Genomic DNA, 13,255 nt, shown 5'->3' on the forward strand with positions numbered 1-13,255 from the left:
TTCGCGGTTTCAGTATCTGGGTTCGCGAATCTTGTAGCATGTCTGAGTTGGGCCTGTTCCTGCCGGCGCTGGCATCTGATTACGCCACATTCTCTGAATATAAAATACCCTCTCAGGCGCCATCAGCAGAGAGCTCGCTGGGTGGGGGTGCTCGGTCCATGCATTTCCTTGTTCTGTAGTGTTTGGAGGCGCCTTGAACACCCTCACTGCACATGGCGGTTTCTCGACGGCGGCCTTGTAAACGCTGCAGCGTCCCCCGTGTGAGGGTCGGCGGCCCGAGGGCGGCGCTGAGGGCAGGTTTACCACCTTGTGTGCCATTGACTGTCTGCTTAGGATCCGAAGGGCTGCCACGGTCGCTGGCTCTTGGGCCATAGTTCGGAGGGGGCTTTGACCCACTGTGCTGGATGGGAGTTGCGTTTCTAGGAGCTCGAGGGGGTGCTCTACCTTGGAAGAGGCGTTTAATGATGGAGACAGGAGGTGGTGTTTTTGAGGCGCTCTGGACCTCAGTTGAGGAGGGAGCCCCCGCCTTGAACAGCGGCGGACCGAGAGTGATTCAGAGCCTGTACATCCACAATGGGTCTGGCATGGGTGAGTGAGGTGGGCCTACGCCCAGGGCGCCAGTATTCATTGGGGCACAATGGCCTATCACGGGGTCCCAAGTGATGTGAGGTTTTTGGGTGAAATGAGGGCTGCCAGGGGGCTGCCTGAGCAGAGCCCGACCCTGAATACCATCATGTTTAATTAAACGTAACATTCCATTATATGACCCGCCATTTTCAAATGACACTGGAATTAATGATAACATGTGTGTCGAGTTACTATGGGCAACTTTTTAGTTGTAGTTTCATAGTTTTCTGAAGGATAAATACTATTTATTGGAGATGAAATGCATGGGGATTGTTCAGTGCACCATTTCTTTTGTGCTTTGTATCTCGAATTGTCTTAAGTGCACCGTTTTTCTGTGCATTGTGACTCTAGAAATGTCTACAGTGTGCAATCTCTTCCGTACTATTTAACCCTAAACATGATTACAGGTTCTGTGCTGCGCAACACTGCAAATATCTACAGTGTATCATTTGTTCTGTGCAGTGAAACATTGGAAATATCTAAAGTGAATCATTTGTTCTGTGCAGTGAAACACTAGAAATATCCACAGTGTATCATTTGTTCTGTGCAGTGAAACACAAAATATCTACAGTGTTTCATCTGTTCTGTGCAGTGAAACACTGGAAATTGCCCAGTGCACCATTTGTTCTGTGCAGTGAAACACGAGAATTATCTTCAGTGCACTATTTGTTTTGAAAAGTGAAACACTGGAAATATATACAGTGCACTATTTGTTCTGTGCAGTGAAACACTGGAATATCTACAGTGCACCATTTGTTCTGTGCAGTTAAACACTAGAAATATATTCAGTGCACTATTTGTTTGGTGCAGTGAAACACTGGAAATATCTAAGTGCACTATTTGTTCTGTGCAGTGAAACACTGGAAATATCTACAGTGATTTCTTTGTTCTGTGCAGTGAAACAATGGAAATATCTACAGTGCACTATTTGTGTTGTGCAGTGAAATACTGGGAATATCTACAGTACATTATTTGTTCTGTACAGTGAACCACTGGAAATATATACAGTGCATCATTTGTTCTGTGCAGTGAAACACTGGAAAAGTTTACATTGCACCATGTGTTGATGTAATTAGCACTAAACATGGTATGCAGCACCACTTGTTCTGTGCTGCCTAACACTGGAACTATCTACAGTGCATCATTTGTTCGGTACAGTGTAACACTAAACATGTATACAGTGCACCATTTTTTCAGTGCTTTGTAGAGCTGGAAGTGCTTCCATTCCACGTTTTTTTTGTGCTGTGCACACTGGGAATGTCTACAGTACACCGTTTTTTCTTGCTTTGCATCGATGGAAATGTCGACAGTGAGTAATTTGCTCCTTATAGTGCCACAATTAAAATGTCCACAGTACAAAATTGGCCATGCTTTGCAACGCTGGAGGTTGTCTTTATAGTTGTGTCATAAACAGGGAATATAGCTGAACAGCTAGACCCATAGACATTCTTTGTTGTTATAAGTGCTTTCCTGGGGGCCATGTCTATGAGTTGGTCTTTAACCCCTTCGATGCTGATGACGGCCCCCAGCCGTCATGCACTACGGTGGGCGTGTGCTGATGACGGCTGGGGTCCGTCATGAACCCGCCCACTTCAAAAAACGCTGTACAGGCGCAGAATCGCGGCCACACCCAAGGGGTTACAGATGCCCTTAGACCCTCTTTCAAATTTTTTTTGTGGTGACTGCAGTGTGCCATTTGTTCTGTGCACTGTATCCTCTGGACATGTCTGCCGTGCACCGTTGTTCTGTGCACTGTTTCCTCTGGACATGTCTGCAGTGCACCGTCTGCTCTGTGCACTGTTTCCTCTGGACATGTCCGCAGTGCACCGTCTGTTCTGTGCACTGTTCCCTCTGGACATGTCTGCAGTGCACCGTCTGTTCTCTGCACTGTTTCCCTGGAAATGTCTGTAGTGCACCATTTTTCATGTGCAGTGTTCCATCTAGTTCACCAGCGGCAATGTCTGTTCCTATGACGCCCCTCTGTCCCACCACCCACAGTGCGAATGTCTGTGCACAAGAAATGGACACAGCTACGAGCTTCCTGTAGTGTGCACAGAGGCGCTTTAAGGCATGGGCAAAGGGGGCTCCGGCCCAGCCCCCCACCCCCTTTCAGGGGCCTCCCTGATAGATCCAGCTCTGTTCTCCACACAGTCCTGCCCTGATGCCCTTGAATGATTCTTAAACATAGATCGTTTTAAATGGCACTTGTTTTTAGTTTATTTTTGATAGGGTGATGTTTGTGAGTCTTTCACAGACATGTCTTTATGTTTTTCAACACCATGCCGCATCCAAAAACAATTTCTTCAAGTTCAAAGCAGGCCCTCATATTTGAGAAATGGGAGGGAATCGCAGAGATTATTTGCAACAATATTAGTGCGCTGCTGCTGTATTCAAATATTGAAAACAGGCACCACTATCCATGAATATTGGATGAAAACATATTTTTAAATTGGACTAATGTGCCTGTGCATTGTCAGTGACCCAGCCTAATACAATTTAAAAAACTGAAATTGGATCATAAACCCAAAGCTGTTCCAAATAGGGCACCCCCCCCCCCCAAAAAAATTTTTGGTCCAGGGCCCCCGAAATCATTAAACTGTCCCTGGGTGTGTGCAGTGGCCCAGGGGCCAGGGCTAGTCTTCAGTGTTGTCTACATCCGTCACTAAATGCTGGCAGCTCGCTCTGCTTCATCGGATCGCACCGTGTCGGTATTTTTATAGCGCCTGATTACCGTTTGCACGGCCCAAGCGCCTTGACTCTGAATATTCCGTCCTTCGGAGAGCACGTGGCTCGTCCGTTCCCGGCTCCAGGCTCGGGTTCTGATTATCAATGTTTCCTGCACTTCTGGGGTTCTTTCTGTTTCATACCATCTTCCTGCCTCCCCTAGTCTGGGCTTTGGTTAATGTTTTTTTAAAGTTTAATATATTTAAATTGTGCTCTGTGAATAATTATTTTAGGATGGCAAATTCAGAGAAAATTGTGCGGTTCTTAGAAACCCCTTAACCCGTCCGAGATAGCGCTAGGAGGTCGTACCAATGGCAGACGTGGCGCTTTACAAATCCCTCTGCAATATCGAAGGATCTTTAATTCAAAGGTGCGAACATTGGAAGGGACAGAATAATTTCCCACGCCTATGAGAGACCCCTCCAGCTGTTTCTCCTGTTCCTTTTAAAAAGATATTTTACAAATTGGTAGTTCAAGCCCAGTTCATGGAGTCTGCCTAGAATACCAGTCACGTGATCCCGGGAGACTTTCAGAATAAAATATTCAAAGCCCCTCTTGATGTCAGGCAGAACCGTAACAGTCTCTGCTGCAATTAATGTTTACAATCGGCATCTCTGTTGCACCCTCCATCTCTTTCTATCTATCTATCTATCAAAAATAACTGTACGTTTTGGTGTTAAAAAGAAAAATACAGCAACATTACTGAATGCTTTTTATTGTGAAATTAAGAAATAAATACACCCTTCCCCCCAACAGGAAGCAGGTAAGTCTCCATTGTATGACGCAGCAAACAGCGGCTACAGCAGATTTCAGGAGCGAATATAACACCCGTCATTGACGCACAGGCCAAGTTTAAGGAGAGTCCGGACTCTGCACGGGAGCGGAAGCCAGGGGCAGGAACATATATCTTTTCAGGACTCTTTACTATCAAAAGTACCGCGCAAAATGGAGTCTGCGACACGCGGGCGAGTGTGACTGCAGGGGCTGAATTAATATAATAATTTCTATACTTTGTCTTTGATATTATTATCACGATTAGTATTGTTATTATTATTATTGTTGTTGTTCATTTTATTATTTTTTTGTTCTTATCATTGCGTAATTATTGATAGTATTTCGTCGTAATATTGTTAATAATAATAACAACAACAGTGACAATACTATATGAGAATAGGGTGGTATTGCTACTACCGACGCTATTGGTATTTTCTGCTATGGACTGTTGACAAAAAAGTTCTACTGGAAATAATTTGCATATTAAATTGTCCACGTAAACAACTTATTTACAAAAATATATTCTGCTAAAAGTAGACTCCAGAATACTGAGGGTGAAATCTGCCCCGTACGCACCGATCTCCCTGTCAAAAATCCCCCTATATTTCATTTTTAACCCCAGACACACAGACCCCGCAGGCTTGGGCCGGGCGCGGTGCTGCTCTGACCCGGGGTCTCGCACGGCTTTGGGGCGATTGGAGGAGACGTCTGTCCGAAGGGACATTTTCGGATCTGTTGAGGGTCGGTGTGTTGGCGGTTGTTTTAACCTGTGATAGTTTTAGACGTGGAAGTCAGTGAGGTCGGGCGTGGGTGCATTTCACTCACTGGCACTCATGTGCTGTGTCATCAACAAATAGAAGTGTAACAATCCAGTCGCGAATAGGGGGATATAAATCTGTTTTATCAGTTACCCAAAAAATACGTAGAAGCCAAACTGGGTGCCCATACAGAAAGTCTAGTGAGGGTCATTTGAGGAACGCCGGGGGTTGTCTAAATCCATGATTGCACCTGTGTCGCAGTTTAAAATCCACGTGAACAGTCGCCCCGCTTTAGGCGAGTTTGGTCTGCGTGAGCCCCTCAGAGTGCCCGGGGTTATCGAGAGGGTCCTTAAAGGTGCTCTTCCGTCCACCACACAGGCCAGGTCTCACTGTCCGGCGGAGAGGGCAGCCCTGAGCAGAACCCCCGTTCCTGCCACTGCGCCTGGTGCGGTGGATGTTGCCAGCTGAGAGCGTTCTGCGGGCACCTGGCGCTGCCCTCCGGAGTGCCAACTGTCCTATGCGCACAGCTCCCCGAGGACTGCGTGCCCGGGAGCCTGCCCACGCGGTGAGGGGTCCCAGCCCGGCCCAGGGGTCCTATGCGCGGCTCACTGAGGAGGACACGGGGTCAGGGGCCCATGCCAGCCACGAGTTCACCGGCGAGGGCACGGGGAGAGGGGCCATGCCAGCCACGGGCCACCGGCGAGGGCACCGGCTGAGGGGCCCATGGATCCTACGGGCGGCTCACTGAGGACGGCACGGGGAGAGGGGCCATACCAGCCACGGGATCACCGGCGAGGGCACCAGGCCGTCTGCCCGGCGCCCACCACGACCAGCTCGGCCTCTCTCCTGACGCGAGCTGTGGGCCTCTTCCGACCCTATTCATCAAGGCACAAGTCGGGGCTCGGAACATGCGGCGATTTGTTTGCTTACACAGCCTGCTGGGGGCAATTTCACGTCTGAGGTGTCGGTCTGAAAGCGCCGCTCATTTATTACCGGCTTGTCAGCAAATCCATTTCCACCTTCCTTTCCTCTGCCGCCCGCCCTGCTCCGGAGGGAGGAAGGAAGGGGTGGCCCTCATACCACAGGGATGCTCTTTTGAGCATCCGCCTGGGAGAGGGCCGGCTGCGCGCCCGGACGGCGGGTCCCCGCGTTCCGTAAAGTCAGCTCTAACCGCGGTGTAAGGCACCCCCGGCCTTTACACCCAGAGGCGCTCTATCACCGGAACTGTGCCAGGGGTTACACCGCCCTTTACGCAGTTACAACATGCAGGAGTCGGACACCTGTAGGTTGAGAGCGGATATTTTCTATGCAGATAAAGAAGTTTCTGCCACGTCGTTTATTGCCGGCTTGGTTTGTTTTCTGCACAGTGCTGTGACGCTATTGTGCAATGTACCGCCCTCGGGAGACTGGAAGTCTGAGGTGGCCTTGACGATGCTCAGATCACACCAGGCGTCAGCAGAGAGCAGTAACTCAGTGAGCCATGCGCGGTCGGGGTGCAGGCCTCCTGTCTGCACCCCGAGATTGACAGCCCTCTGTCACGTCCAGTCCTGCAGCAGCACCCACCGCCGGGGAGGGGGCTCTGGTGGAGTCTTAGGGGGCGGGGCGAGCCGCTCTTTATGCTGATTTAAAGAGACGCCCGCTGTATATAACGTTTAAGGCTGATAATATAATTGTCCGGACAGATAAAGAGGGCAGCAACCGAACCGTGGGGTCAGCTATCGATCCCTGGAAGAGAGGGTGGGATATGAGGAGGAGACTGAATGTGGAAGAGAGGGGGCGGGGAGGGCTGAAAGTGGGGAGACTAAATGTGGGGGGAGGGCAGAGTGACATAACAGGAGGGGAGGGGCAGAGGGCGAGGGCGCGCTGGGAGAGGACCGAGTCAGAGGCCCACATATCTGCGTGGGAGTGAGGGAGAGGGCTCAGTCTGAAGGGTGACGGAAGAGAGCTCATTGTAAGGGAGAGGGCAGGGGGAAGAATTCAAATCAGAGGGAAATGAGCGAGCCAGTGGGGGAGAAGAGGGACTGGGGTGGAGTGCTGAAGAGTAGAGGGTCGCGGCCCGAATGTGAGGGGCGGGAAGAAGAGCAACGTGGGGAGAGGGTTCAAACTTGAAGTGCGGAGAGTGAGGCTGGAGGAGGTGAGACCGAGAGGGGCCAGGCACGCGGGCTCCCCAGCCCCCACCGCCTCATCAGCATTCCGGCCTATGGGCCGCGCTGACAACTAACAGAGACATCCCGCCCGCAGGCCGCTTTGTCTGCACCTCCCAGAGCCGCAGATGGAGGGCGGCCTGTGCCGGGCCGAGGACACACACGGTACCCCTCATTAACGCACTGCAGGCTCTGGCTGAGATACAGCACCCCCAGAGCTGACGGACGAACACACACACACAGCACCCCTCATTAACGCACTGCAGGCTCTGGCTGAGGCACTGCACCCCCAGAGCTGATGGAGGAACACACACACACACACACACACACACACACACACACAGCACCCCTCAATAACGCCCTGCAGGCTCTGGCTGAGACACAGCACCCCCAGAGCTGACGGACGAACACACACACACAGCACCCCTCATTAACGCACTGCAGGCTCTGGCTGAGGCACTGCACCCCCAGAGCTGATGGAGGAACACACACACACACACACACACACACACACACAGCACCCCTCATTAACGCCCTGCAGGCTCTGGCTGAGACACAGCACCCCCAGAGCTGACTGACGAACACACACACACAGCACCCCTCATTAACGCACTGCAGGCTCTGGCTGTGCACTTCACCCCCAGAGCTGACGGACGAACACACACACACACACACACACACGCGCACGGCACCCCTCAATAACGCACTGCACGCTCTGGCTGAGGCACAGCACCCCCAGACCTGATGGAGGAACACACACACACAGCACCCCTCATTAACGCACTGCAGGCTCTGGCTGAGACACAGCACCCCCAGAGCTGACGGACGAACACACACACAGCACCCCTCATTAACGCACTGCAGGCTCTGGCTGAGGCACTGCACCTCCAGAGCTGATGGAGGAACACACACACAGCACACACACACAGCACCCCTCATTAACGCACTGCACGCTCTGGCTGAGGCACAGCACCCCCAGACCTGATGGAGGAACACACACACACACAGCACACACACACAGCACCCCTCATTAACGCACTGCAGGCTCTGGCTGAGACACAGCACCCCCAGAGCTGACGGACGAACACACACACGCACACACACACACGGCACCCCTCATTAACGCACTGCACGCTCTGGCTGCGGCACAGCACCCCCAGACCTGATGGAGGAACACACACACACACACACACACACACAGCACCGCTCATTAACGCAGTGCAGGCTCTGGCTGTGCACTGCACCCCAGAGCTGACGGGCGAACACACACACACACATACACACACACGCACAGCACCCCTCATTAACGCACTGCAGGCTCTGGCTGAGAAACAGCACCCCCAGAGCTGATGGACGAGCACACACACACACACACACACAGCACCCCTCATTAACGCACTGCAGGCTCTGACTGAGAAACAGCACCCCCAGAGCTGAAAGACGAACACACACACACACACAGCACCCCTCATTAACGTACTGCAGGCTCTGGCTGTGCACTGCACCCCCATAGCTGATGGACGAACACACTCACACAGCACCCCTCATTAACGCACTGCAGGCTCTGACTGAGAAACAGCACCCCCAGAGCTGATGGACGAGCACACACACACAGCACCCCTCATTAAAGCACTGCACGCTCTGGCTGCGGCACAGCACTCCCAGACCTGATGGAGGAACACACACACAGCACCCCTCATTAACGCAGTGCAGGCTCTGGCTGTGCACTGCACCCCAGAGCTGACGGGCGAACACACACAGCACCCCTCATTAACGCACTGCAGGCTCTGGCTGAGAAACAGCACCCCCGGGGCTGATGGACGAGTACACACACACACACACAGCACCCCTCATTAACGCACTGCAGGCTCTGACTGAGAAACAGCACCCCCAGAGCTGAAAGACGAACACACACACATACACACACACAGCACCCCTCATTAACGCACTGCAGGCTCTGGCTGTGCACTGCACCCCCATAGCTGATGGACGAACACACTCACACAGCACCCCTCATTAACGCACTGCAGGCTCTGACTGAGAAACAGCACCCCCAGAGCTGATGGACGAGCACACACACACAGCACCCCTCATTAACGCACTGCAGGCTCTGACTGTGCACTGCACCCCCATAGCTGATGGACGAACACACACGCTCACACACACACGGAACCCCTCATTAACACACTGCAGACTCTGACTGTGCTCTGCATCCCAGAGCTGACGGGCGAACACACACAGCACCCTTCATTAACGCCAGGCGCGCAACACCCATTGGACTCAAAGGGCTTCGCCCCCCCCCCCCCTCTCGTGTGTGGCAGCCCTGGATGAGACAGCTTCCCGGGCACCCACATAGCCGCACCCGAGCACTTCACAGGCCTTTAAAAGACCATTTGCATGTTAATTAGGCTTTGTTGTTGTTTCACCCCTTCTAAGAGGCCCTGCAGCCCCACTCTGCCTAGTGCTTAAAGTTTCAGCCCCCCCAACATTTTTTCTTAGCCCCCCGAAATGTGGCTCTAGTTGCGCCTCTGATTAACCCACTGCAGGCTCTGACTGTGCACTGCACCCCCAGAGCTGATGGAAGAGCACACACACACACACACGGCACCCTCATTAACACACTGCACGCTCTGGCTGAGGCACAGCACCCCCAGACCTGACGGATGAACACACATACAGCACCCCTCATTAACGCACTTCAGGCTCTGGCTGAGGCACTGCACCCCAGAGCTGACGGACAAACACACACATACACACAGCACCCCTGATTAACGCACTGCAGGCTCTGACTGTGCGCTGCATCCCCAGAGCTGATGGACGAAAACACGGCACCCCTCATTAACGCACTTCAGGCTCTGACTGTGCACTCCACCCCCAGAGCTAATGGACAAACACACACACACACACACACACACACCCACACACACACACACACACACACACACACAGCACCCCTCATTAACGCACTGCAGGTTCTGGCTGAGGCACTGCACCCCCAGAGCTGATGGACGAACACACACACACACACACACACACACACACAGCACCCATGATTAACACACTGCTGGCTCTGACTGAGGCACTTCACCCCCAGAGCTGATGGACGAACACTCACACACACAGCAACCCTTAATAATGCACTGCAGGCTGTGGCTGAGGCACTGCACCCCCAGAGCTGACAGACAAACACACACACACTCACAGCACCCCTCATTAACGCACTACAGGCTCTGGCTGAGGCACTGCACCCCCAGAGCTGATGGACGAACACACACACACACACACACACACAGCACCCCTCATTAATGCACTGCAGGCTCTGACAGAGAAACAGCACCCCCAGAGCTGATGGACGAGCACACATACACACACACAGCACCCCTCATAAACGGACTGCAGGCTCTGGCTGCGCACAGCACCCCCAGAGCTGACGGATGAGCACACACACAGCACACCTCATTAACGCACTGCAGGCTCTGACTGTGCACTGTACCCCCAGAGCTGACAGACGAACACACACACACAGCACCCCTCAGTAAAGCACTGCACGCTCTGGCTGAGACATAGCCCCCCAGAGCTGATAGACGAGCACACAGACACAGCACCCCTCATTAAAGCACTGCACGCTCTGACTGTGCACTGCACCCCCCGAGTTGACGGACAAACGCCCACATACACAGCACCCTTCATTAAAGCTCTGGTTGAGACACTGCAACCCCAGAGCTGATGGACAAGTACACACACAGCACCCCTCATTAAAGCAATACACGCTCTGACTGTGCACTGCACCCCCAGAGCTGACTGACGAGTACACACACAGTACTCCTCATTAAAGCACTGCACGCTTTGACTGTGCACTATAGTGTACCTCCAGAGCAGCAAGGTGGCCCCTGCCAGAAGAGGACACACACACCGCACCCCCTCGTTACAGCACTGCGCATTCTGGCTGCAGGAGCACAGCCCGTCGCAGCTGCTGGGTGAGCACACACACCGCAACCCATTATTATAGCACTGAACACGGAGTGTAGTACAGCACCCCAAAGCTGCAGAATGAACACACACAGCACCCCCTCATTAAGGACCCGGATACCCCCAGTTTGATCCGCATCCCCAAACCACCCAAAACGAGGCACCAACAGAACTAACAGAGAGAAATTTGGTTTAGCTAGAGCAGATTTTAATACAGTCAGGTAAGAAACAGGCTTTCAATGTTATTGAACCAGACAATCGCCTACAAGTGGAGGGAGAAACTTATCCTATATTGTCATATCGGGAGAGCCTAGTACAGTGCATCCCGTGGATGCCTGGCTACTCCTGCGTATAGATACGTGAAAATGAATGAAAAGAAAAACAATAAAATAATCCATGTACTTTCGCTGCTCTGAACGTCGCACACAAATTGTAAAATACAGAAAATATGGAAAAATCTTTTGAGCCCTGAAGAAGTCCCAAGGGGGACGAAACGTATTTATGGATCAAAAGAATAAAGAAAACGGGTTTCTACAATCAAATCTCAACCGTTTTCTTTTACAATTGGGAAGCAATCTTTTATACTCTGTTCTGCTTCTATACTATGGTGTATAACTACCTTCATAAATAGTTCACTTGTATTTTTCGAGTGCCGGGTCATTTGTGTTCATAAGAAACAGGCTTTAAAATTGTCAAACTGCACTCAAGTAAACCACAGTCCTAAAACAAAGTGTTATGGGATGAAATGAAAACATCACACAAAATAGCATTGGATTATGTAAAGCACCATCAACCCCAGGGCCATTTCACACTCCTGAACGCTATCGGAGCGCACAGCCATTTATGAGGGGCAGGGGTCATTATGGGTACCGCCCCCAAACACCAAGCTCCCGATGGGGCTGCGTGGAGGTGGGCATGAGCAGTAGCCCTGTGTCCACCCCGATGATCTGTGTGCCCTAGCACACAAGCTGGTGTGTACATCCTCTGGTTGGCTCAGGACTTTACCCCTTAGTGTTGCACTGGGAATCAATCAGGGAATTGTAAGTGTGCTACTCACCCGTGAGGGTCTCAAAGCACTGAGGGGGGTCCCCAGATCTGTTTAGCCGAAGAGCCAGGTCTTGAGGGTCTTCCTGAAGGTGTTCAGGGAGGGGGTGTGTCTGATGTCTGCTAGTAGCTCGTTCCAGGACTTGGCTGCAATGTGAGAGAAGGATCTTCCACCTGCTTTGTGGATGCGCGGGGTTTCAGCCAGTGCAAGTTTAGGAATCTGCTTTGGAGGACTCCCCTGCTACCTAGGAGTGACTTTAGGATTCTAGATCCCCCAAGCCTAACTATAGAGTCGGCTGGGACAGAAAATTGCTATTGATCTGCACACCGCTGCTGCGATGAACAGGTCCAAAAAGAGGCAGATGCCAAGGGGTAGGCAATCTTTATACCCCATGGCCACCTCGGCAGCGGCAGATGGAAATGATGCAACACTTGCACGACCGTTACACTTCCTGTCACCCACATATCCAAAAGCACTGTAGCACAGCACCCCAGAGCTGCCGGATGAGCACACAAACCACCCTCTCATTAAGGCACTGCACACTCTGACAGTCCACAGCATCCCAGAGCTCCAGGAAGAGAGCACACACACAGCCCCTCATTAAACCACTGCAAGCTGTGACTGTGTACAGCACCCCTAGAGTAGCAGGACAAGCACACACAGCACCACCTTATTATATTTCTGCACCCTGACAGTAGTTCAGCACCCCCAGAGCTGCAAGGCAGCCTGTACCGGGCGATGTATGTCATAATTAGGCTTTCCTGTTTTCAGTTTCTATTTTTGGTAAATTCTGGTGGGGTTTTTTCCAGTGTTTTAAAGTGATTTCAATACCTTTAAAAAACTTTTGTTATCAGTGGTTATATATTTTCCTGCCACTAAAAACATCAGAAAAAGTGTTTTTTCCGTGTTTATGGAACGTTTTGCTTTTATTATTGCTTGCTTTCTGAACTGATAGAACATGGTATATAGACAGTGTATGTATAGTGTATATGAGGTCCAAATAGATTTTTGGAAATTACTCTTATTGTAGTACACCATACAATACTTCTTCAGTGAGTCTTTGGTCATGTGCGCTCTCTCTTTCTTTCCCATGTAAACTTCTGTGAAAAGGCCCTTTCAACATTGGCACTTGAGACGGGCAATGCCAAAACAGCCAGTACACAATTTGTTAACTCTGGCTACTGACATTGCTTTCTATCCCAATACTGGTGCAC

Source organism: Lissotriton vulgaris, chromosome 3_1 (genome assembly GCF_964263255.1).
Source record: "Lissotriton vulgaris chromosome 3_1, aLisVul1.2, whole genome shotgun sequence".
Classification (NCBI taxonomy): Eukaryota; Metazoa; Chordata; class Amphibia; order Caudata; family Salamandridae; genus Lissotriton; species Lissotriton vulgaris.